This window comes from Falco peregrinus, chromosome Z (assembly GCF_023634155.1).
Source record: "Falco peregrinus isolate bFalPer1 chromosome Z, bFalPer1.pri, whole genome shotgun sequence".
In the NCBI taxonomy this organism is placed as follows: Eukaryota; Metazoa; Chordata; class Aves; order Falconiformes; family Falconidae; genus Falco; species Falco peregrinus.
In genome coordinates this window covers 82,091,076-82,113,606 of record NC_073739.1, presented here as the reverse complement: position 1 = coordinate 82,113,606, position 22,531 = coordinate 82,091,076, and the positions used below count along the sequence as shown (strand labels likewise).

The following is a 22,531-nucleotide window of genomic DNA, read 5'->3' as shown; positions in this document are numbered from 1 at the left end:
GGGCACCCCTGCTGGGAGGACAGGCTGGGAGAGCTGGGGTTGTCCAGCCCGGAGAGGAGAAGGCTCCGGGGAGACCTTACTGCAGCCTTCCAGCACTTAGAGGGGGCTCAGGAGAAAGATGGGGACAATTTTTAGAAAAGCCTGTCGTGGTAGGACAAGGGGCATGGTTTTAAACTCAACGAGGAGGATTCAGACTAGACGGAAGAAATGTTTTACGCTGAGGGTGGTGAGACACTGGCACGGGCGGCCCAGAGAGGTGCCCGATGGCCCATCCCTGGGAACATCCAAGGCCAGGCTGGACGGGCTCTGAGCAACCTGATCCAGCTGAAGGTGTCCCTGCCCATGGCAGGGGGCTGGGCTGGAGGGACTTTGAAGGTCACTTCCCACCCAAACCGTTCTGTGATTCTGTGATTTGTGTAATTAGGCAGTGGACTGCTGGTGGGTACTAAAGTTTGTGGGAAAATGCATGATTTTCCTGCACTTGCCCAGCTTAACTATCACGGAACTGCTTGGAGGAGAAAGGGAAAGGATGCTCTTCGTCAGCTGAGGATCGGTAGAACACTGTCACAAGATTCACAGTAAAGTCACAGCACTGACAATTGTAGGCTAAGGATTTTTGTGTGCTCGTGGTTTCTTTGCTCGACAAAATAAAACCTGCCAAAGCAGAGCTGGTGAGCTCCCATCTCTCTGTTCTCATTGCTCCAGCGCTCCTGCTTGAATTATTCATGTTCGGTAAGTGATCTGCAAACAGCTCCTGTGATCTCCCTGTGATCTGTGTGTATGTGAGACTCACCCCTGCTTAGGTCAGGGCATTTTCTTGTCTCCTTCCCCCCGGCAGGGAGTCCGTGGGAATCTCCAGATACCTCACCACCTCTTCCTGATTCACCGCGCCATGTATTTATTATTTACCTGGTATGATTTGTGCAGCTGTCCCAGGCACACAGTATTGTCACTGGATAAGCAAGAAGGCTCCACGCAAACATCTGTAGCTGTTGCTTGACAAATCCTACTGTATAAATAATTATAAAGGAGCTGAAGAGGCACTTGTAGGGCAGCACTGCCGGCTCCTCACTCAGCACAGGGTGTATTTCACCTGCATGTGTGGCTCAATAGAGCTTTGCTGGGCTGTTATATATATATATGTTTATATGTGTACATGTATATATGTTTATATATATATGTTTTATGTGTTTGCTTCTTTTTCACAAGCTCTGCTCTGTGTTTATTTTAATTTTTTAGAAAGTGTTCTGATTTAGTCATGGGAGGAGGTTTGTAAAACCGGTGAGAAGGGCAGTTTATGGTCAGGCAATCGGCAGGTATCCTGGTTACTTTGCAATCCACATCGTTAGTAAAACAGGCTCTGTGTCTACTTCTCCAGCACACTCACCCCAGGGAGATCATGGATCTGCCCGTCCAGTATCATCTAATTCATCCCAGCATACTGTGATAAACCAGTCTGCATTTTGGGATGAGGACTGGAATGCTTCAGAAAGCTGTTGTCAAGCGGAGCTAGAGCTGATGCTCTGAGCAGGGCAAGGCTCACCAGAGAGACAGGGACCCCCAGGTCTCCTTCCCCAGCTGAGGGGGTAGCTTTGGGTGAAAAAAGCTCCATTTAGGGTACTTGCTTTTATACAATAACCCCAAGGAGAACCTGTGCCTTGCCTAGGATATCCCTCACCTATAACATAACTGGAATACAGTAGTGAGTTTGTTAAAATGTCCTGCCTCTGGATTCTGGAAAGAAGATTTTCTATTTAAACCTTAGGGAAATTACTGGCCTTGTTAACTAGCGTAGAAGTAATGAACCACAGCAGGGTTACTCAAGAGATTTGGGCCCTTGCTTTGTAAGACTGCATTGTTTCTTTAAATGAGAGAAATAATTTAAGCAAACAAACGAACGAAGAATTTCTGGAAATTAAAGTACGGTACAAATAGAATGATTCTCATCCTCTGTTTAATAGGAGCAGTGCAGTGAACAATTGCGTAGTCGACCTCACAAATTTATCCATGGTAACTAGTCACAGGAGAGAAAAATAGACAGCCTGCCACCAACTTGGTATTAAAGTTATATTTTCCATTTTTTCCATGATTGTGGGCCAGTCGGGGACTTTCCATGAGCAATCAGCACAGCAGAAATCCCCTTTTGTGGATTTGTAGCCACTGCTACTGAGCAATAAAAGATCTGATGCTGGTTTTGAACTGCTTTTAGCTTTAGCAGGTTTTGGTCCCAATTTCCAGTGGGATCAGCCTGGGGTGCAGACCCTTCCTGCTGAATGTATCCCACCAGACCAGGGCTATGGGTGGGTGATGCCCCTTTCTCCCTTCCACCCCCTGGCTGAGGCTTGCTTGTGATGGGGTCTGTTATAGGAACCTCACCTTTGGTTTCATCACCTCTGTGAGGTGCTGGATGTTAACTCTCCTGACTGGGTTTGGGCTTTGTGCAAACCCTGCATGACCCGTGCAGCTCTGGGCAAGTCCTGCAAGAGCCTGGAGGAAGGACAGAAAGACACTGCCAGGCTGGAGTTCATCCAAAAATAAATAAACCAGAAATACTGGGCCTTCAGGCTTGATCGTCTGTTCCTCAAAAGACATTTTTGGAAAGGATCACTGTGCTTTTGTTCTTCCATTAGGCAACTGAGGAGGGAACATTGTTTTCTTCCCCTCATCCGTTCCCCTTATAGGGAGAGAAGAAGGAAGACTTGGCCACCCTGAGCCGAGCATCTCGGGGGACCTCTGAAAACAAAGGGCCGTATGGAGAAAAGTGCTGTCATTGTGTCCCCTTCATTCCCTTCCCTCCCTTCACCCTGTGCTTGGCACGGCCATGCCCGCCTAGGGCTGGCGAGCTGCACGTCACTGCCAGCCAGTGGGGAGCACGGAGGGTTGTTCCTAGGCTTCCTCCCTGGAAACCTGGCAGAATTCTCTTATCTCCAGGTTTATCACTTCCCGTAGACTTGGCAAGGCAACCCTGAAGTTTGTCTTCTGCCAGGAAGGTGTGTTAGCTCCGCGACAGTGTTGGCAGTGTACGTGTCTGCATGGGATGGCTTGGATAAAGCAGTACCCCTGAGGAACATCATTTGGATGTTCCTGGATGTGGACTGAAGCTCTATAGACACATACATCCTAGTGCAGTTTCTCTCCTGTGTGCTGCAGGCATCAATCCCTGATTGCAGAGGATGCCTGTGGGTTGGAGAGCATCTTCCCAGCCACGCTTTGTGTGACCCTTGCATTACCTTCCCTTACAGGAATACGGGGCTGACACATGGAGCTGGGATAGTTTACTTTTTTTTAATTACAGGTTGTGCAAGGTTTTTTTTCACTTTTTTGGACTAAGGCTATCTTGTTTTGCGCAGGCTCCAAGGCTGACCCTACTGAGATACTGAACTCTATGGGAGCGGAGACCACTTGACTGCACTCAGCACCTTTCAGGATCAGGCCCTAGGTAATTATTTTAATTGTCTGCCTGGATGATGGGTTAAATTTGGTGTTCTGGGCTATGCAGACCATCTGAAATGACATTCCTAGTTGTACATCCCATGAATCCGTGGACTTTTTTCCTCCTGAAGGTTGTCACTCTGTAGGTCAGTGGCTTGACACTACAGTAAGAACCACTTTTCCCTCAAAAATACAACAATATATCTCCATTGCTTCCACAGGGGGAATCATAGACCCATTGAATGGCTTGGGTCAGAAGGGACCTTCGAAGTCCCTCTAGTCCAAACCCTGCCACAAGCAGGGACACCTTCAGCTGGATCAGGTTGCTCAGAACCCTGTCCAACGTGGCCTTGGATGTTCCCAGGGATGGGCCATCGGGCACCTCTCTGGGCAACCTGAATTGCTGGATCACCATTCTGGCAATGGTCACCAGCTCTTCTACTTGGGAAGTTCTCCTGAAGTTAACTTGCAGAAAGCTGTGAAAACAAAACAAACTAGAAAACAAACCCCAAAACACCAAAAACCCACCCAAACACTTTCACTCCCATCAGAAGCAACTGAAGGCTTAAAACAGCAATATTTGTTGGCAAGGATGCTTGTTCAGGTCAGATTTTGAAGAACGGCTGAAAACATACAGCTGTGGGAGCCTGCTTTTTAAAATAAACCTAGTGACTATTTTCTGCAGAAAAATAAATTCTGAAAATCTTATTTGCCTGGGTTCACAGCAGCTGCATTCTCTTCTCCAAACCTGGCCTCGTTGTTGTGCCTTTATGAAACTTCATGCCTTTCTCCACGGTGGACAGATGGAAATCGAAGAGCTTAGGGCCAAGTAGTGCCCTGCTTTGCATCCTCATGGAGGTGTGGTGTCAGCCCAGTGCCTTGGCTGGGGTGGGGACATGGGCAGGATTTGACCCAAGATTTGTTCTTCCATCCCAGCAAGGCCAGCTCAAACTTGGAGTGTGAGCTTGAGAAGCAAAGATCTCAGGGGTGAGTTTTAAAAGGAGTAAGAAGGAAGCCAGTGTGGATGTTACTCTGAAATGCTAAGGGTGAAGGATTTCCTGTAGGGCTGGCTTCCTGAGCGAGGTGATACTCCTTACAAAATTCTCGATGCTGATAAAAGTATCAGTCAACAGAGGGTTATAATTTTTAACCCTGTCTGTTGGATTCCCGCCCCCGCCCCGCAAGTGGTTAATAAAAACCAGCTTCCCACTGATCTCAGCAGAGGTTAAAGGCCAGCTCTCAAGATAAGGGTGGCATGAGGGCAGATTGTGTGTCGCTGGCTGCTCTCCCAGAGCATCCTCTCTCCGTGTGGGAACAGAGGGCTATTCTCCATCGCTTGCAGCTCTGTGCAGTGACATTTTCGGGACCCAGGCCTGAGGACTTTGACTGGGTTGTTTCCTGTTTTGACAATCTCCATTTCAAATACTCTATATGCAGCATTGTGCAGGGAATTAAAAAAAAAACAAAACAGCCCATATCCTTCTCTCTTGAATATTGTGGTGGGTGGTGGGAAGCTAAGTTCATGTTTCCAGTGGGGAGGGAGAAGATGCAGAGGGTGAAACAGGCTCAGAAAGTGAAAGACAGGAAAATGAAGAATGAGAAGTAAGAAATACATTCAGCATCAGGACTGTGGTGCTATATTTTTCCCCATCCATTCTGGATTTGTGGGGATGGGGTGCTTTCTTGGTGCTGAAGTTCATATGCTCTGTGTTTAAACTGCTGCTGTCAAAGCTTGGAGAGTAACTAAAACAAAAATGTCACAGGTCAAATGGATGTTTTCCATTTGAATGGAGTGCAGTGTAAATCCTGGGGAAGGAAATAACCCACCAAACACACACTGGCCCTGTGTCTGTGTCCCCTACCCCGGTGATGGTCCTACAGGAACTGCAAGCCGGTGGCAGAGCCAGCCAGGCAGGCAGCTGCCTGCCTCGGCATCCTGAAATGTTCTGCAGGCAGCATCCTCTCCCCAGTAAATTTCTGTGCAAATTTAACAGTATTGCATCCAAATTTGATCTAGGTCAGCAATTAGGAGGATCAGGTGAACATGCTAGGATAGAAAACACCTGCCTGTTGAGGACCCTGGGCTCGAGGCTCATCCTAAGCCCCTGCAACACATCTTCAGCCAAGGGCTGATCTTTGTGCCTATAAATTCAGAGGACTGGATAGGCAATGCTCCCCAGGAGCATCGAGGCAAGTGCATCTCTGCCACCGCTTCGTGCTGACCCTTGCAAAGTCCCTCTGAGGTTTTGCCATGGCTGGTTGTTCTTTGATGTGTTGTAACCTGAAAATAAGGATAGAATTATTCTGGTTGGAAAAGACCTTTGAGATCAAGTCCAACTGTTAACCCATCACTGCCAAGGCCACCGCTAACCCCTGGCCCCGAGTGCCACAGCTACAGGTGTTATAAATCCCCCCAGGGCGGGTGCCGCCAGCCCCCCGGGCAGCCTGTGCCAGCCTTGGCCACCCTTTCCGTGACGGGATTTTCCCTCATTCCCAACCCAACCCTCCCCCGGCACAAGGTGAGGCCGTTCCCTCTCGTCCGGTCGCCTGTTCCCTGGGAGAAGAGCCCGACCCCCCTGGCTCCAGCCCCTCTCAGGGGGTTGCAGGGAGCCAGAAGGTCTCCCCTCAGCCCCCCCTCTCCAGGCTGACCCCCCAGCTCCCCCAGCCGCTCCCCACAGCACTTGTGCCCCAGCCCCTTCCCCAGCCCCCTGCCCGGCTCTGGGCACGCTCCAGCCCCTCAGGGTCTGTCTGGGAGCGAGGGGCCCAGAGCCCACCGCGCCATTCCAGGGGCGGCCTCCCCAGTGCCGAGGGCAGGGGGACGGGCACTGCCCTGCTCCCGCTGGCCACACCACTGCTGGCACCAGCCAGGATGCTGCTGGCCTCCTTGGCCACCTGGGCACACGGGGGGCTCATGCCCCGCCGGCTGCCGACCAGCCCCCCCCAGGCCCTTTCCCCCCAGGCAGTTCCCAGCCCCCTGCCCCAGCCCGCAGCGCTGCGGGGGGCTGGTGTGACCCACGGGCAGGGCCCGGCACTGAGCCTGGTTGAACCTCACACAACTGGCCTGGGCCCATCGCTCCAGCCTGCCCAGATCCCCCTGCAGATAGATAAAGTCAAAGTGTTCTGGGATCGATGCCAAGCCAAAGGCACTGAATTATTAAGAGATCCGTATCTGGATAACAGATTTGTGCTCTTTAACAACTTTTAAGAGAAAATACAGTGTTTGCAGGATCAGATTGGGATGATCCTAGGAAACAGAGCTCTCCTTTTTAAATTGCATTGCTTTTATTATTATAATTTTAATAATAATAGTAGTATTTCCCCAATGAAGCCATATATGAGAATATTATTTGCGTAGGAACTGGAAATTAACCTGAAATGATCAGCGTATTTTTTAAAGGCACTTTACAAGTCACCCAGCATTGGAAAAGGTATGACTATCCATCAAAGCAAGGCTTGGGGATAAAATAATTAGAAATCACACAACCATAGCAAAGGAAGATTAGTGCTAAAATTAGAAGCCATAAAGTTGTTTTTAGATTAAGCTGGAATCCGGGCAGGCTGTTTTATTATACTGTGTTACTTTAAAAAATGCAAGGTGAGAGGTGTGAATTGCCTGCATTTGGTTGTGTTGCAGTGGAAATGCTATCGCTAATGTTAGGTGGGATGATCTATAAGATGATTTCCAAGGAAATCCTTAGCAAGAGTGAGTACAATCCACTGTGAAAGGTGACAAGCTGCTAAAGGACCTGGGTTCAGTGCTAGGCTCATCTTCCAGTTCCCCATGGAAGCCCTGTAAGGTTGTTTTGCTCCTAGTTTTATTTCAGGGTTGTGGTGGCCAAATGTCCATGTTGCATTGAGAAACCACGGTGGGATGGCTGGGTGAAGAAGTGTCTGCACCCACAGGTGGTGTGAGTGCAAGTTGGAGCTGCTGTGGTCTGGGGACCTGAGCTGGCTCCCTGAGGCCAGAGAGCAGTGTTAGATGGGGCATGCTCTGTGCAACTTCATCACTTCATACATCTGCTGGGTCTCCTTATGTGTGAACAGGAATGAATCCACTATCAGAGGACGGCCATAAAAATGGTCAGAGGACAGGCTGAGAGAGCTGGGGTTGTCCAGCCTGGAGAAGATCCTCCAGTGAAAATGTCTTACCACCAAATTCTTCTGAAGTCAAAGTGAGCATCCCAGGAGGGTGGGGGATAGGGAGGAACTGGCATGGTCCATGTATAAAAGCCTTCAGGGGAAAGTGTCTTGATGCTAAGGGGCTTTCCCATATAGTCGGAAAGGCATAACATGAGTGAGAGGTTGGAGGACAACGCCAGGGACATCCAAGTGTTCTCACCACAGAGATGTCCAAGTGAAGGTGTCTGTCACCCAGAGAAAGGTGACTTCTTCAGTGCTGGTGCATTGCAATGCGGAGTGGGCGATTTCTGGGAGAGAAACCTGAACTTTGTGGGATGTGCTGCCAAAATGTGGATGCAACTGGGCAAAGCCATTCACCTCGTCCCACCAGAGGTACCAAATGAAAGGGTCTGTAGGCTGCCTCCTGGCCAGGAAGCACCAGCCCCACTGCGACCACCCGCAGCATCTTGTCGGCACATGCATTTCCCGGTGCCTGCAGCAGGAGAGTGGAGTGGAGCAGACTGCCTGCTCCCCCCAGAATGCTCCCCCGCCGCGCCTCCAGCTCTGTGAAAGCAGGACAACTCCTCATCGACTCTTTGTAGCCCGAGAGCAGAGCCTTGGAAAAGTCTGGCAGCGGGAACTTTACTAATTCCAACTAATGACTCCGAATCACTGACTGAGGGGAACAATTGGGCATCATCAAAAGGCACAGACAAAAGAAATGCACTGTATTGTAATAGCAAACAGAGCTGAATTTGGTCTGATGGAGCACCTTTCATATTCAGAGCATTTCAAAGTGCTTTGCAGAGTAATGAGCTGCATGCTGACGGTGTGGCCAGCAAAGTGGTCTTTATGTGCCCAACAATAGCTGGCACAGCTGGTGGAGAGCGACTTGCTTGTGGTGAGAGAGGGGATGGTGGCTGGGATGCTGGGGTTATCCTGCGCTTTCCTGTTGTTTTTTTTCAGTCCTGTTAGATCTCTAGCTAGCATTTGGATGGGCACTGGAAGTGATCAGACAAAACCTACTGGCCTTTCAATACTTTAAAAGGGCTTAGGAGAAAGATGGGGACAGAGTTTTTAGCAGGGCCTGTCGCGACAGGACAAAGGGGATGGTTTTAAACTCAAAGAGGGGAGATTCAGACTAGATGGAGGGAAGAAATGTTTTATGCCGAGGGTGGTGAGGCACTGGCACAGGCGGCCCAGAGAGGTGCCCGATGGCCCATCCCTGGGAACATCCAAGGCCAGGCTGGACGGGCTCTGAGCAACCTGATCCAGCTGAAGGTGTCCCTGCCCATAGCAGGGGGTGGACTAGGGGGATTTGAAGGTCTCTTCCTACCCAAACCATTCCATGATTCTGTGAATACCTGTCTGTGATTCCTCTGTTGTCTTGATGCTTCTCTGTCTGTAGCTGAGATGTGCCGGCTGCATGTCTGTCTAGCAGCAGTCCATCAACACTCTGGCCTGGGCATACTGCAGAAATGTGGGGTCAGTGGGAGTTGGTTTGGAGGGAGAGAGTGGCTTGAGGCACCCAGGACAGTCTGTGAGATGGGATTATTCTTTCCTTCTTGAAACTGTGCAGAAGTCCCGAGGTTTACCTATGGATCTGCTCCTCTCAGCATTGCTTGGAGGGACAGCATGCTTGGCTTGAAGGACTGGGAAAGCCTCTCCATGCTCTAGCCTCCAAAAGCAACTGAGGTACTTCATCCTCCAGGGAGTTAAGCAATATCAGTGTCTGGTCCTGCCTGTGGATTGACTGGGTCCTATGGACTTGCAGGTCCTTCATGTGTACGTCTGCACAGTTTCTCTACCCTCCTTTTTATCTTTGGGGAAACAGAGGTTGAGAAGCATTTCATGATTCATATGAGAATCCCTCAGCACAGCTGGGAATAGACCTTGGCCTCCCAGGTCACCGTCTGGTCCTCTAATCTTGTGGTCTCTGTGACAGTTGCATAAAGGCCCACATACAGCTTCAGCTATTTAATTTTAGTTAAGCTAGAATAGCATCAGCGCAGCTGCGTGAGCAGATCTCTTAGTCCCAAAACCATTTCTGTGGCAAGAATGTTTCTTGCCCCTTGCAAGGAGAGGAAAAGGTTAATAGCATTTTTTCCCTTTTTTTTCTTGTTCTTTTTTCTTTTCTTTTCTTTTTTTTTTATTATTATTTTATTTTTATTTGGAAAAGAGGAAATAAATGTACCTACCCCACCCTAAGCGGACTGCACAAATCTGTCAGCCCTTGGCGGGTGGGGGCAGGCAGCTGGGCTGCATTAAGGAAGTAGCCCTTGGGAGGGAAGGGGTTGGGGGCATGGGTGGGGGGCCTTGGCTGCCTGCCCAGAGCTGCCGGCAGGGAGGGGGATGCTGTACCCGGCTATATTTTGAGATCCCAGTCTTTAATGCTGTCTGCAGAGCCATGGGCACTTGCAATGAGTTAATCTTACCTGGGGCTGGAATAAAAGATCTGTAGCAAAGCCTGGTTTGGGGTTAGATTATGATTTCGGGGTGAGGAAGGAGATCTCAGACCTCGTCTCGTGTGACCTGGCCCCTTCACTACACCAGCTCCCTGCTAACCAGGATAACCAGATCCCCGCAGCTTTGCTGGAGGACCACGCTGGGTTGACGTTGGGTTCGCTGCATCACCCCCATCCCCAGCAGAGAGAGGAGGATGGGAAGCAGACCAAGATGCTGTTGGAAGCCTGGATTCTCCTCGCTCCTCCATCTGTGTTTCCATGCCGCCTGTGCTCCAACTGGGTCGGGCTGATGTCATGGCAAGGCTTCCTCTCGCAGGCAGCAGTCTCGCGTGCTGTCATCCCGCCGCGGGGATTTGATGGTGTGCAGATGACTTTGCTGTTTCCCTTCCCGTCTGCCTCACGCTGAGGCTGGCGCTGCTTTCCAAGCAGCGGTGTCTCAAAGGGCCGGGTGAGTGGCAGTGATAGCAGACAAAGGTTCTCCATGATGATCCAACCTTCTGCGGGTATTTTGGTACCGCTTCTGAATTAGCACTCAAAGGAATATATAAATACCTAACATTTTAAGCTTCTTTGGGAGCTGACTGCAACAAAAATAAAGTCTCATGTGGTGGAGCCCTAAGGTCGAAGCAAAGTAGCAGGGCTATGTCTTGAAACAACTCAAAGCAACATTCAGGCTTCTTGTCTTGTTGAGCTTCAAGGCATCTAAATTCAGAGCTGTTGTGTATATATCACACTGAGCATGCTGTTTGCACAGAGCCTGTCCAAGTCTTCCTCATTTTGCTTTTATATCAGCAGTAACTGGTGTGAGTAACCTGTACTCATCTTTTGAGCATAGTAGGAGGCAACTGAACTTTGGAGGTGGACCAGGGCTGAAGGTGGAGGTGATGCTGGTCCTGGTGGTGTGTTTGAGGTGGATTTACATCCTCGTGCTCTTAGCCAGATGGATGCTTTGCCTGTGGTTCTTGTTTCAGCTGAACAGTGCAGTAGGGACTGGAGGGGAGATGCTAGAAAGGCCAGAAATAGATTTATAATCCCAAGCCAGCACTGCTGGGCCGCGAGGAGGAGCATCGGTGGAGCCTCGGTGATGTTTTCCAGTGGAAGGGTGGACCTGCTGAGCTGGGCATCCCCACAGGGGCCGCAGGAAGATTCAGCGTCTGACAGTGAGGCATAGCCCTGGGGCGGAGGGGGCTCTGGCTGCCCTCTCAGACACAGCTCTGAGGCGAGGGGCTCATCCAGATTTTGCCGAACAGCTTTCCTTGCCCCTCCTGTCTGGGATTCACCATGTGTTCGAGCTTTTAATATCACTTCATTCTCCCTTCCTACATCCCACGCCCCTGTCCCAGATGTATTTCTTTAAGTGGCTTTAATTAACTTACATTTTCCTGTGTGTGACAGCTCCTTGAGGTTTTGGTAGCTGTTTTCTGTCCTTCCACAGTTGTCACTGACATGTAGCACTTTCCCTGCAGGCTGGCCTTCAAGCCTACCATGTTTTTTTTCCCTGCTCTGTGGAATTATTTTAACATACTGGAAGGAAATGATTTCCATGTGAGCCTTGTTACACACACTCAATTGATTATTAGGTGTGATTTTCCTGATCCCCACTGGTACCTACGAGGATTTTGAGCAAGGAAGCTGGAGGGGTGTAGGATGATGGTTTAGGTCAGATAGATTTATCTCCATGAGTGACAAGACTGATAACTCTGGAGTGGCGTGGCTACAGGTGTTATCATTTGGGTGTCTCCTCAAGAGTGAAGGTTAATGTCTTGCCACTACTGATCCATCACAGTGTTATCTGCAGGATTTATAGGTCTTCTTGTGCCTTTCCAGCAACAGTGGGTTCACTTTTCCAGAGCTCGGAGCAATGTACCTGCTCCCTGGTTGCAGCAGCTGTAGCGGTCACATCATCAAGCCCTTGCTGTCCTGGGTTCGTTTGCTTTTAAACCCAGTGTTAGGAATGATCTCTGCTTGCTATTGCGTAGTTTTGCACTTGGCCAGTGGAGGAAGGTGAGATGGATGGGGGTGAGCCCAATGATTAGGTCCTTTCGCAAGGGAAGGCATCAAGCAGATGAAGGCAAGACAAGCCCTGATCCCACCTTCCCGAGGATCACCTAAAGAAACGTGAGAAGGATGGTAGGGAGCAAGGAGAGACTCAGATCTTAAAATAAAATCTCTTAAGAAAAAAATAAAAGCAGCAGTAAATCCAACAAATTAAAATAAAAAGGCAACTAACATGAGCGACAATTGTACAGTATCAGATAACACCACATCCTGAATTCCAGTGGGCTAGGAAATGTGAAGCAAAAATCACTCAGGTGCTTCTAGATAGCGATAAGGAAAGCAATTCCCATTTACTGGTAGAAATAAAATAAGAGGTCCTGATAAACCTCCATGACTAGACTGGATTAGGGCTCTAGCTGTGAAAATTCATTACAGGCATGCAAAAGAATGCGTATCTCGCTGAGCTAAACTGACTACAAACACCATTTATCTAGAGAAGAGCCGATTCACTCAGAATAAATAGATTTCTTTCAAGGAGGGGTGGGGTGGGGGTTGGCGTCTGTCAGAAATCTGTATCCCTGCCTTGTCATTTATTATGCAAATAAGCCTCACACCTTTCTAAACCACGACGGATGAGTTTATGCTGGAGGAGTGATCTTCAGCTGTTCCAGCAACTCCAGGGCCAGGCGTGGGTCCCTCGCACACAGTGCCGGGAGCTGCTGATTTCAGGAGGGCTTCTGGTGGCCAGAGGTGCTAGTCCTTGTCAAGGGGGGTAGTGCAATTTGGTTGGATGGTTTCAGAGTTCAATAATCAACCCATTGCTTCACAATATTTTGTATTATTTATAATATTTTATTTTACTTTTACTTGCCCATTCTCTGTAGGAATAACTTTCTATCTGTGTCGTCTGCAGAAGGGAGCCTGCAGCATATTCTGCTCTGCTCTGTCCTCATCTTCATCTCTCTTCCATTTGGGATCGGTGGCAGTTAAAGCTGCGTGGCTCTGCTGGGTAGGGCTTAGTGGAACAGGATGCATCTGAGCTCCAGTTCGTGGTTGACTCTAAGATGGTTGTAGATGGCTGCAGAAGCACCTCAGTGTGGTGTACAGGGACAAAAACATGATCTAAGATGATCTTTTGTTCTAGCAATTAAGTATTTCAGGATGCTAATTTTAGAAATAGAATTCAGCCAGTAGGAACTACAAATAGTAGATGAAAGCTGTATGTTCCCTTTGGTGGAGAGAGTGTTGAGCCATTGTTGAATGAATGAGACAAAAAAACCCCACCAAACAAACAGAAAAAAATCTCTAGAAGGTTTTTCGAGGAGTTTTAGGTTTTGGTCCTGTGTTTTGGAAACTTTCCTGATGAATCAGGTGGCCCCAATGTGGTATGTGTGAACAAAGCTCCAGAGGTGGAAGCCTGACCCCACAAACCCCACCAAGCTCCCATCTCTGAGGCAGACTAAGCATGATTTGGGACAAGTGGGTCTCCTCTCTAAGGCAACATGCAAGTCAGGGGGATGCTCGGAGAGCAGAGGGATCCAGGTGGAGCATCGTATGTGTTTACAGGCAGGTTGTAGGACACACAGAGAACCTGGGTTATAGAAAAGCACATGCAAAGGACTTTCCTAAATGCTTGATCCCAGATTTCTCAGGTACCTTTTCCACCACAGCCAGTAGAGGTGTTTGCACTGATTTCTGGCTCTGGTGACCTCAGGAGACCACGTCAGTAGATGGGTTCTGGAGGGGAGGATGAGCAGAAGGACTGACCACCCGGTGTCTGGTGCAGCCAGAGGGGAAGGCAGCACACATTGATGTTGGCCATTGCATGAATCTTTCTCGCTCCTTCAGGGGCATTTTGCACTTGTGTTTTTCGCTCAGCATTTCTGCAGCGCTGGGCTGGCCAGGCTCTTGCAGTGCTCTGGAGTGATTCTGCTAATGGGATCTGACCTGATGGCTTTGCATGTTTTAAGTAAATTAAACACAGCTGCTAGGAAAATCCAGTAACCTTAACAGCACCATGGCTCCGTTGTCTGCATTGTAATTACAGTGGCAACCGCCTGGACGTTCTACTTTCTGGTTTATTTTTAAATAACTTCTGAGCTACCCTTTGATCAACAACTTCATCCCCGAGTCCTGCCTATCCTCTTCCTTGTTCTGGGTTTAACCCTTGCTGCTTCTTCAAGCATCCGTCTCATTGCAATTTAAGTCATTCGCAAATGCAAGCAGCTGATTGTAAAAATGACACTTCTCCCCGAATATATCCTGCAATTTTAAGCTGAGGGTGAATCTGAGGACGATTTTAAGCCAGAGATTATGGGGTTGCATACATACTGCTGGCATTGAGAGAGTGGTGTTTTAAGGCTGCTAAGGAGGTGCATCTTGAAATACACAGCTTTCTCTTTTGCTTCAGCTGAAATCCTCTCTGTACCCTTTCAGAGAGATGGGCTTTCTGTCACAGTGACAACACTTTAATCAGAAGCGAAAGGAGTTAGTTTTATGCAGGAAGCAAAACTAGGAGCCTAATTAGTTTTCCCTCATCAATCCATGAATGGAACCCATGCCTGCAAGAGCAAATGATCAACTCACAGCACAGGCGTAGCTGCCTGCTCCTTCCCTTTGTTAAAAACTCACACCATCTTCACTGCAGGATCTGCATGGGTTTAGATTTCTGGAGGAAATCCAGGCTCAGGGAAACGACCTGGGGTTTCGCATCAGAGCCTGCAAAAGGGCTCAAAAACCAGCTGAAATTTAAGGATGTCTCAGTGTAAGGAGGGAGGCTGGCTCAGTGTCACAGAATGCTGGCCCCACCTCCAGGGCAGCACAGTCAGGGCACTGGGGCTACAGCTCCCCAGCTGCACTCAGGGTCACATCGTTTAGGTATAGAATCATAGAATGGCTTGGATTAGAGGAGACCTTCAAAGTCCCTCCAGCCCAGCCCCCTGCCATGGGCAGGGACACCTTCAGCTGGATCAGGTTGCTCAGAGCCCGTCCAGCCTGGCCCTGGATGTTCCCAGGGATGGGCCATCGGGCACCTCTCTGGGCCGCCTGTGCAGTGTCTCACCATCCTCAGCGTAAATCATGGTTCTGGCTGACCTTCATCCTGCTGGTGCATGGGCTGGGCTGTCTCCTGGAGATCTGAGGGTACTTCCAACAGAGCCATCTGCCAGCTTGTTTTCCTGACTTTCTTTCTTTTTGACTGGGCCAGCCAGGATAGACAGATCTCCACTGTGATGCCTTGGTCTGCTCTCCCATCTGCTGTCTACAGCACATCATTGTGTATCTACGTCAGAGAGCAAGGCAGGTGCCTATGCATTTGATCTGGGTGGAAGCACTGAGTGAGTGCGATTTGGGCTGTAAAGTTTATGAGATTCTGTGTTTTATGCTAAATTTTAAATTGACTTTGCAATCAGGGGACATTAGAGTTTCTAAAGGAAAGTCGGTGTGATGTGTTGCAGAACACAGGTTGTAATTTCCCCTTTTACATTGATGCTATCAACAGTAAAGAATGAAGCAGCTGCTTCTTGGAGGATTGATTTTTCAATGCATTTGATTTATGTAATTTGTAGACCATTATTTATTATGTGGGGTTTTCCCCCCTTTACTGGCTTTCTCTCTCCCTCCATTACTAGAAGAATGCAGCACCATCCTATCTACTACTTTTCATGTGTAGATTTCAGAGCCCTTTCCAACCATGGCCAACGTCACTGTTTCCATTTTCACACAGGAAAATTGAGGGCTGGAGATGGGAAAGGATGTCAGGCCAAAGACACAGCCAGGTCACTCCTCCTACTGAGTGTGATCCATGCACTTAATTCTTGCCAGGTTGGGAGGGATGAGCTGTCTCAGGGCATTTTTGGCTGGGAGACACAGTCCCTGGCAAATCCCAGTCCAGCAAAGAGAGCCTCGTGCCACCATTTTGCCCACATGGCACTTCAACATCTCCCGTGAGTGCTGCCAGCATCCACGCTCACGGCCACCATCAGGATCCTATGAGCCGAAGCAGCTTTAATCTGTATGCTAAAAGGAGTTGTCATTAAAAACAGCAATAATCATCACAAATGCTCTCCTAGGCAATGAAACATCCACATGTAGCAGTGCATGATGGATGTGTCTCTTTGAAGTATCTTTGCCAGGTGGGATTTTCTGCAGGGCTGTGGGTGAGTTGGTTCCCTTGACTCCAGTGTGCTTCTGCAGGACACGGCCCTGTTCGAGGCAGTATAGACTTTCAGTGAGGCTTAGGCTCTGAAGCTGCTCTGTTAATTGACAGAAATGGGGTTTTCAGCTGAGCAAAGTATTTTCTGGCAAGGTGGGATTCATCTGTCTGCATTTAGATACCTGGATGGTAGCCACCTCTTTCCTAGTTGCCCAGGCTGCCTTCACCATCGATGGAGAACAGTAAGCACAGTATCAGTGCTGTGGTTTCTCTTCTCCTAAGGCACATACCTGGCTGAGATCAGCTGAATCTTGCTGGAGCTTCTCTCCTTTGCTGACAGACTCTAGCTAACTAGCCTGGTATAGCTAGCTAGCATTTTTCTGCAGGTGCACGAGGGGTCTGTGAGCCTGGGTGTCTCCTTCCCATCATGTGTTTCAGTATCTCAACATAAAACTGAACGGCTGGAAGGAGAAATATCCCCCAAAAGCAGCATGGCGTGGGTTTTGCACACCCGATGTCATGTGCTCTGGTGTTCCACCATGGCTGGGCTCTGTGGTTGCATTGCAGGTCCTGATGCACCGTGGTCCTGGGTTAACAGTTGGACTTGATGATCTTAAAGGTCTTTTCCAACCTAGATGGTTCTATATGATTCTATGGTCAGACATCTTATCTACCTCCACACACCTCCAGAAGGGATTTGGGCCACCCCTGATCTGCCCACCTGACCGGTGAGTGCTACCAAAGGAAGCTGTAGCTTTATTTTTTAGATGACGAAGGGGCTAGTCTGCCATTTCATCACTATTGGGATGCCTCAGATGCTCAAGCTGGGATGGGAAGGCAGTACTTCATAGTTTTCTCCTGATCTTCAGTGGTGCCAGGATTCACCCTCATTTCTGAGTGGTAACATGGCAGTGTTTGCCTGCAGCTCCATATTTTGCTTGCCATTATTCAGCCTGCTAGGAAACGGTTCTGGCACCTTCCTGTATCACTGATGTGTGTGGTGAGTTCAAAGACTTTTTGAGATCATATGAAGGAAAAGGTCCTCTGGGAGATGCCCAGGCATGAGGGGGGATGTGAGATGAGCTCTTCCCCCGGCTTAAGCTTGTTCGTTAAAACTGAATCACAGTAAAGGTGTTTTGTGATGTTTGGTTTTCAGATATGCCAAGAAGATGGCAAAAAAAAATATTGCGAAAGTCCTGGACATTTTACAGTAATATTTGCTGGGGATTCATTGAAGACGCTCTAATGCAGCCTGTAGCAGCATCTGCTTTCCAGATTAACAGAGGGCTTGCAAATGGCACTTTGGAAGCAACGTCTAAAATTATTTGAAAACTAGAGAGCAAATTCCATTTGGTGAATGATTCATGACAAGGGTTTGCATATCAGTTGTTCCTTTTCCTTTCTTTGTCAAATTTGTTCTCTTCAGTGGTATTATACAGGAGGCACGCAAACACTGGAAGTGTTTGTATGCCAGGACAGTGCCACTCATCACAGCAGGGTTCTGAAAGTGCAGGGCTGGAGGGCATCCTCATCTAATGCAAATGGTTTTTATTTTGGAGCTGTTGAAGCTTGGACCAGGCGCTAGAGGTGGGCTGCAGCAGGAGATAAAAATCTGAACTTGGTGCCTAATCTTCTGTTATAGTTAGTGGATGTTTGGTCAAGTGGAGTCTCGAGGGTGTTTCATACCCTGAAATGGACATTGATATTTTGAGTAATTAAATGGCTCTCCAGGCTCCCCAAAGTCGTGCTGACTGTATCCCCATGGACTGAATAAGAGCTTGGACAGCCACCACACGTGTAGGTCATGGTTCAGCTGCTAGAACTAAACGTCTAGTTTTACCCTAAGACCTATTGCTTAGTCTCCAGGTGTCAGTCAAGAGGGATGCAGGTCCAGGGTCATATCTGACAAAGCCACGCATAGGTCTTGGATAACTCAGGGAGTCTGATGTCGCGATGGGAACCTGTGTTTAGGCAGCCAAGTCCAGGATTTACATGTGGTCACCCGAAAGGAGATGCCTTCATCTGGACCTGAATCCTACCCACCATGCCAGGGACTGGTACGGACTTATCAGGCTGTCCTTAAGGACAGCCACGTGGCATGGATCCAGGGAAGGACATGCCCATGGTCTGTGCTGCTGGCTGTCAGACCATGGCCACACTGTGCTTTAGGGGAGCTAAATTCAAGCTGCTGGCTGGTCAGTGCTAGAGCATGGATGGAGTCTTTGGGGGATGGTCCATAGGGAGTATGTGAGTGCTTGTTCTGTTGAGGGTAGGGCTGTTCCCAGTGTAGACACCTTGGAGAAAAGCTCTTTCTTCATGTAGGGTTGACTTCAAGAGCAGGACAAGCATGCCCCATCACCGGGCTGCTTGGGAACTGTCCTTGCCAGCTCTGCAGCTCACCCCAGCCAGGGGATGGAGAGGTCAATGTGCTAAAGAGAAGCAGAAACTCCCCTTCTAGAGACACGTGGTGTGAGGAGCAGATCCGCCAGTGAGCTGATGTGGCATGTTAGTGATGTATTCAAGGAGGGTAATTAGAAACCTTAACGTCACATCCAGGAGGGTGTGTTCAATTCATCTAGAAACCACCCCAAGAAGCTAAAAGTGACCTTGTGGCTGAGGGGAAAGCCACAGGCAAGCCTGTTTGCTTTATGGCTTTTCATCCTCCATGTGTTTTGGGAATGGGAGGACGAAGCCTGGGCTGCTTTCAGCAATGCCCATCCTATTTTGGAAAACGCTACAAGGGTACCAGGGCATCCTCCCCAGCTCCCAGTTAGCTGGCTCAGGGAGTGGACCACGAGTGTGGTTGTTCAAAAGCACTGTTCTACAGACCCCTCTTTGTGGCAACGCGTTAATGAAACTGTAATTCAGGTGCAGCCTTTGCTTAGCCCAGAAACTCCCATTTATAGCCTCATCCCGTGAGGTTTCTCCTGAGCCTCAAAGAGTGAATTTTTTAGGTGTTGCATTGCAAGGCTTTGTGTCCCTGAGTTCCTCTTACCATGAGGAGAAGCAGTGATGCAGTACTCTGCCTCTAGAGAGAAGGAGACAACTTTAAGTGGAATTTAAAGCTGACGCCCAGTGTTGCTGGAGAGAAACAGTGCCAGCCCTTGCCCTGACGCCAGGAGGAGGTTGAGCATCGACCTTAGCAGAGTTGGTGAGCTCCGGCACAAAGCTAGGGCATTGCAGGAGATTTGGTGCCTTCCCTGGGAATTTTGCCCAAAGTAAAGATGCCAGTGCTCACCCATGTGGGCATATTGACCATGGCCTGCGTTAAGCTCTTTGCTCCCTTGCTGATCACTTTTGGCTGTTGAGCAGCAAATGAGCCATTAGTCCTTAGCAGTGGTGGTTACTCATCAGCTAATGATCTGAACTGGGACCGGGGCTAAGGAAGGAGGTTGCACTTGAATGCACAAGGTCAGAGCAGCTGGGTGCTCTTGAAAGCAGATGGACTCATTAGCTGCAGAGAAGTCCCCTTCTTGGGGCTGATCATGACCAAGGAGCTTGGCCAGCCTGCATGGCTACAGTCTCCGGGCTGGTCTGCAGCCACTCTGTGCTCTACCGGTCTCCTGTGCTCCAAGCGTTGCTTCCTGCCCAAACGTCCTCAAACTGATGGTCGTAGAAGCATGGAAAGGACAAATACAGGCCATCACAAAGGTTGCCCTTTGTGGTTTGTCTCTGGTCCCTGAGTGCACATGCACTGCAGTTATCTTACCAGTTTAATAAAACAGGTAGAGTGGCCAGAGTCCCTTGGTTCCTTGGTCCTGAGACAGTCATTCAGGTATCGACCTGACTTGAAAAATGTTGTCAGGACTTTCCCATGAGAGAGAATCCTGTAAAGACTAACACAGGATTGGTGCCTCCATGTAAAAGGGTGGGAGATGGTTCCCAGTTGCTTGCCTGTGTCACAGGTAGTGGGAACCAGTGCTGGTGGAGCCTGCCCTAGTGAAACCATGCCAAGGGCTGCTTGGAGAAGGAAAGGAGGAGATGCTTGGGGATTGATTCAGCTGGGAACTGCTTGGGGACCATGGGAAAACGAGGCAGCATCTCCATCTCCAGCTGACCCATGACAACAAGTGTCTTCTTGCCTTGGTTTCAACCGTCTCATGTCAAATTTACTGAATGGGGATGCACTGCATTGGCTCTGCCCATGTCAAACGTGGCAAATTCAGAGATTGCATGCAATAAACAGCTGCTTCCTCGCTTTGAGTGACTCCCAGTTGACTGCACACCAGTAACCCTTGGCAGAGAAATCCCTTTTCCCTTGCAGCTTCCACTTGTTGGTGGGAACCCCTTGATCCTGGCCAAAACTCAACTACAAACCTAGGTTTAAGGACAGGTGTGAGCTGGTGGTGCCGTTTTGGGGAAAATACCCTAGATGGTAAGCTCATCGCTTCTTTTGCATGCAAATACCACTTCTTCAGCTGACTTCTGAACCACAGGAGCAATTTCCAGCTATGCACTCCCACAGCAAATGTGCCCAGCTGCCCTGGTCTTGTAACAGCCACAGTGGTCTTCCTCTCTGTCCTTACCTAGGTGGACACCTGGGTCACCACTTCCAGCTGTACTAGAGGGGCTCTGGACCTCATTAATATGATGGATGCCTACTGGTGGGAGTCTCACACTTTGAGGTTGTGCTGAAGTGAAGTCACATCCCCCAAAGCATGTTCGTGCTTACCTACTTCATCAGCCATCTGAGTCCTGCCCACCTCCAGCCCAGCTGCTGGCCACCTTGTCTCTTGCCAGCCACCCCATAGCCTGTCTTAGCAGGCATGAGCGTCTGGCACATGCTGGTGACAGTCCTACTCACCTAAGACCTCCTGGGTGGAGGTGTCAGCTCCCAGTTCAGAAATGCCAGCCTTTTGTCTCCGTTGTTTGCAAGTGCAAAGTGATGGGCAGGAGCTTCTGCAGAGCTTCGTTTTTCCCAAGCCAAGAGAGGTGGAGGACTTGTATGGGCAGAGCTGGGAGGATGCCAGTCATACACCTTCCCCCTCTGCACCCCATCACCTGCAGGACGTGGGTTTGTTGCGGGTACCACCAAGCTACCACTGACAACCAAGCTACAGTTGTGTAGGAAGACCTGTGAGGCTGATAATCCCAAAGGGACCAAGGCGTAACGTTTAGCTGTGGGGCGGGATGGGTGAACCAGCCAGCGCTGCTTTGATGGGATCCATTTCTGGACTGTTCATCTCCCAGCTGTCACAGGAGATGTGATACAGTGGGAGGATGGGTTGGGTTTGCACCTCCATGGCATGGTGTTGCTAGGTGATTTTGTGGTACAGGCATGAAGGAAGGGTGATGAGCTGAGAAACAGCTGAACAGACCATGGAAGCATGGGTGGTAGGAGAGCAGGACCAGGCTTGGTTCAGTGGTTTCTCATCGTCCCGGCAAAAGGTTTCTCCAGAGCTGGCCCTTCTTAACCTGAAGGTCAGTTCTGAATCTGATGAATGCTTTTGGTTTTGTTTTTTTCTCTCCCCTGTTCCTTAGGAAATGGTCAGAGAAGCAAAGGGAGCATTACTGGAGAATTGAAACAAACCCAAGGGTACTGGTGAGTACGCGTTCGAGTGTGCTGAGCTGGTGGCTTTGTGGGAAGAGCTGGTGGCTCCTTACAAGCAGGACACGAGTTGAGGAGTATGAAGTGGCTGTCCCGATCTCTTTCTGGGGTCCTGGGGGTCTGATCCTGCCCTTTACAGACTCCTGCAGGAGAGGAGGTAGTTTGTCGTGTTGATGGATCAGCACAAATCAGCTTTACCACCACCATGATTCTCTGCTGTTGTCAACAGCTGAACCACTAATTGCTCTTTCTGTAAATCTGTAGAAGATGCTCTCATAAATACGTGTGTTCTCTGCGCTGCAGTGCTCCATAGAGCAGGCTGCACGGGAGTGTGCTGAGCAGCAATATTTGTTAATGCTTGGAGTGCTTTTGGCTTTTATTCTCCTTGGCCCCATTACAGACCCAGTCATGGGGCTGCGATCTGGGTGACATTTCAGGGTCCCCTCCAGACCTATTTTCTGCAGCTGTCGTGCAGGAGGCTGTGGTTTGGGTGTTTGCCTAGAGGTCTTGAATAGGAAGAAAGGAGCTTTTTTTATTGTCTAAGCTGGTTCAGATACGCCAGAGCTAGATCCTGGGTTGGTGTTGCTGAACTGAGTTATCTTGTGTCATACCAGGTGGGAGGTTGTCTTTTTAGACCACTTTCTCATGAGCAGCTGCCTGATTTGCACTGGCCAAACCTTCAACAGAGCCATACTGTGAGTCCCCACGAGTGCCCATCCATCACAGACCCCACGTCGTCCTGGGCCCCATGCTGCACATGCGTTGTGGATGCTGCGGAACACCTCAGTGCTGTGTTATCATACAATTGTCAGATGG

At 49.3% G+C, this 22,531-nt stretch overlaps 1 protein-coding gene across 2 annotated transcripts in view; it reads left to right on the top strand.

Moving 5' to 3' along the window:
- Positions 1–22,531, top strand: part of ZBTB7C (zinc finger and BTB domain containing 7C) — a 163,964-nt gene that overhangs the window by 65,312 nt on the left and 76,121 nt on the right. For both annotated transcript variants that reach the window (XM_055791365.1, XM_055791366.1), the window contains exon 3: positions 3,351–3,439. The gene's annotated coding sequence lies outside the window, so the exon portion shown is untranslated. The remainder of the gene's footprint in view (positions 1–3,350; positions 3,440–22,531) is intronic.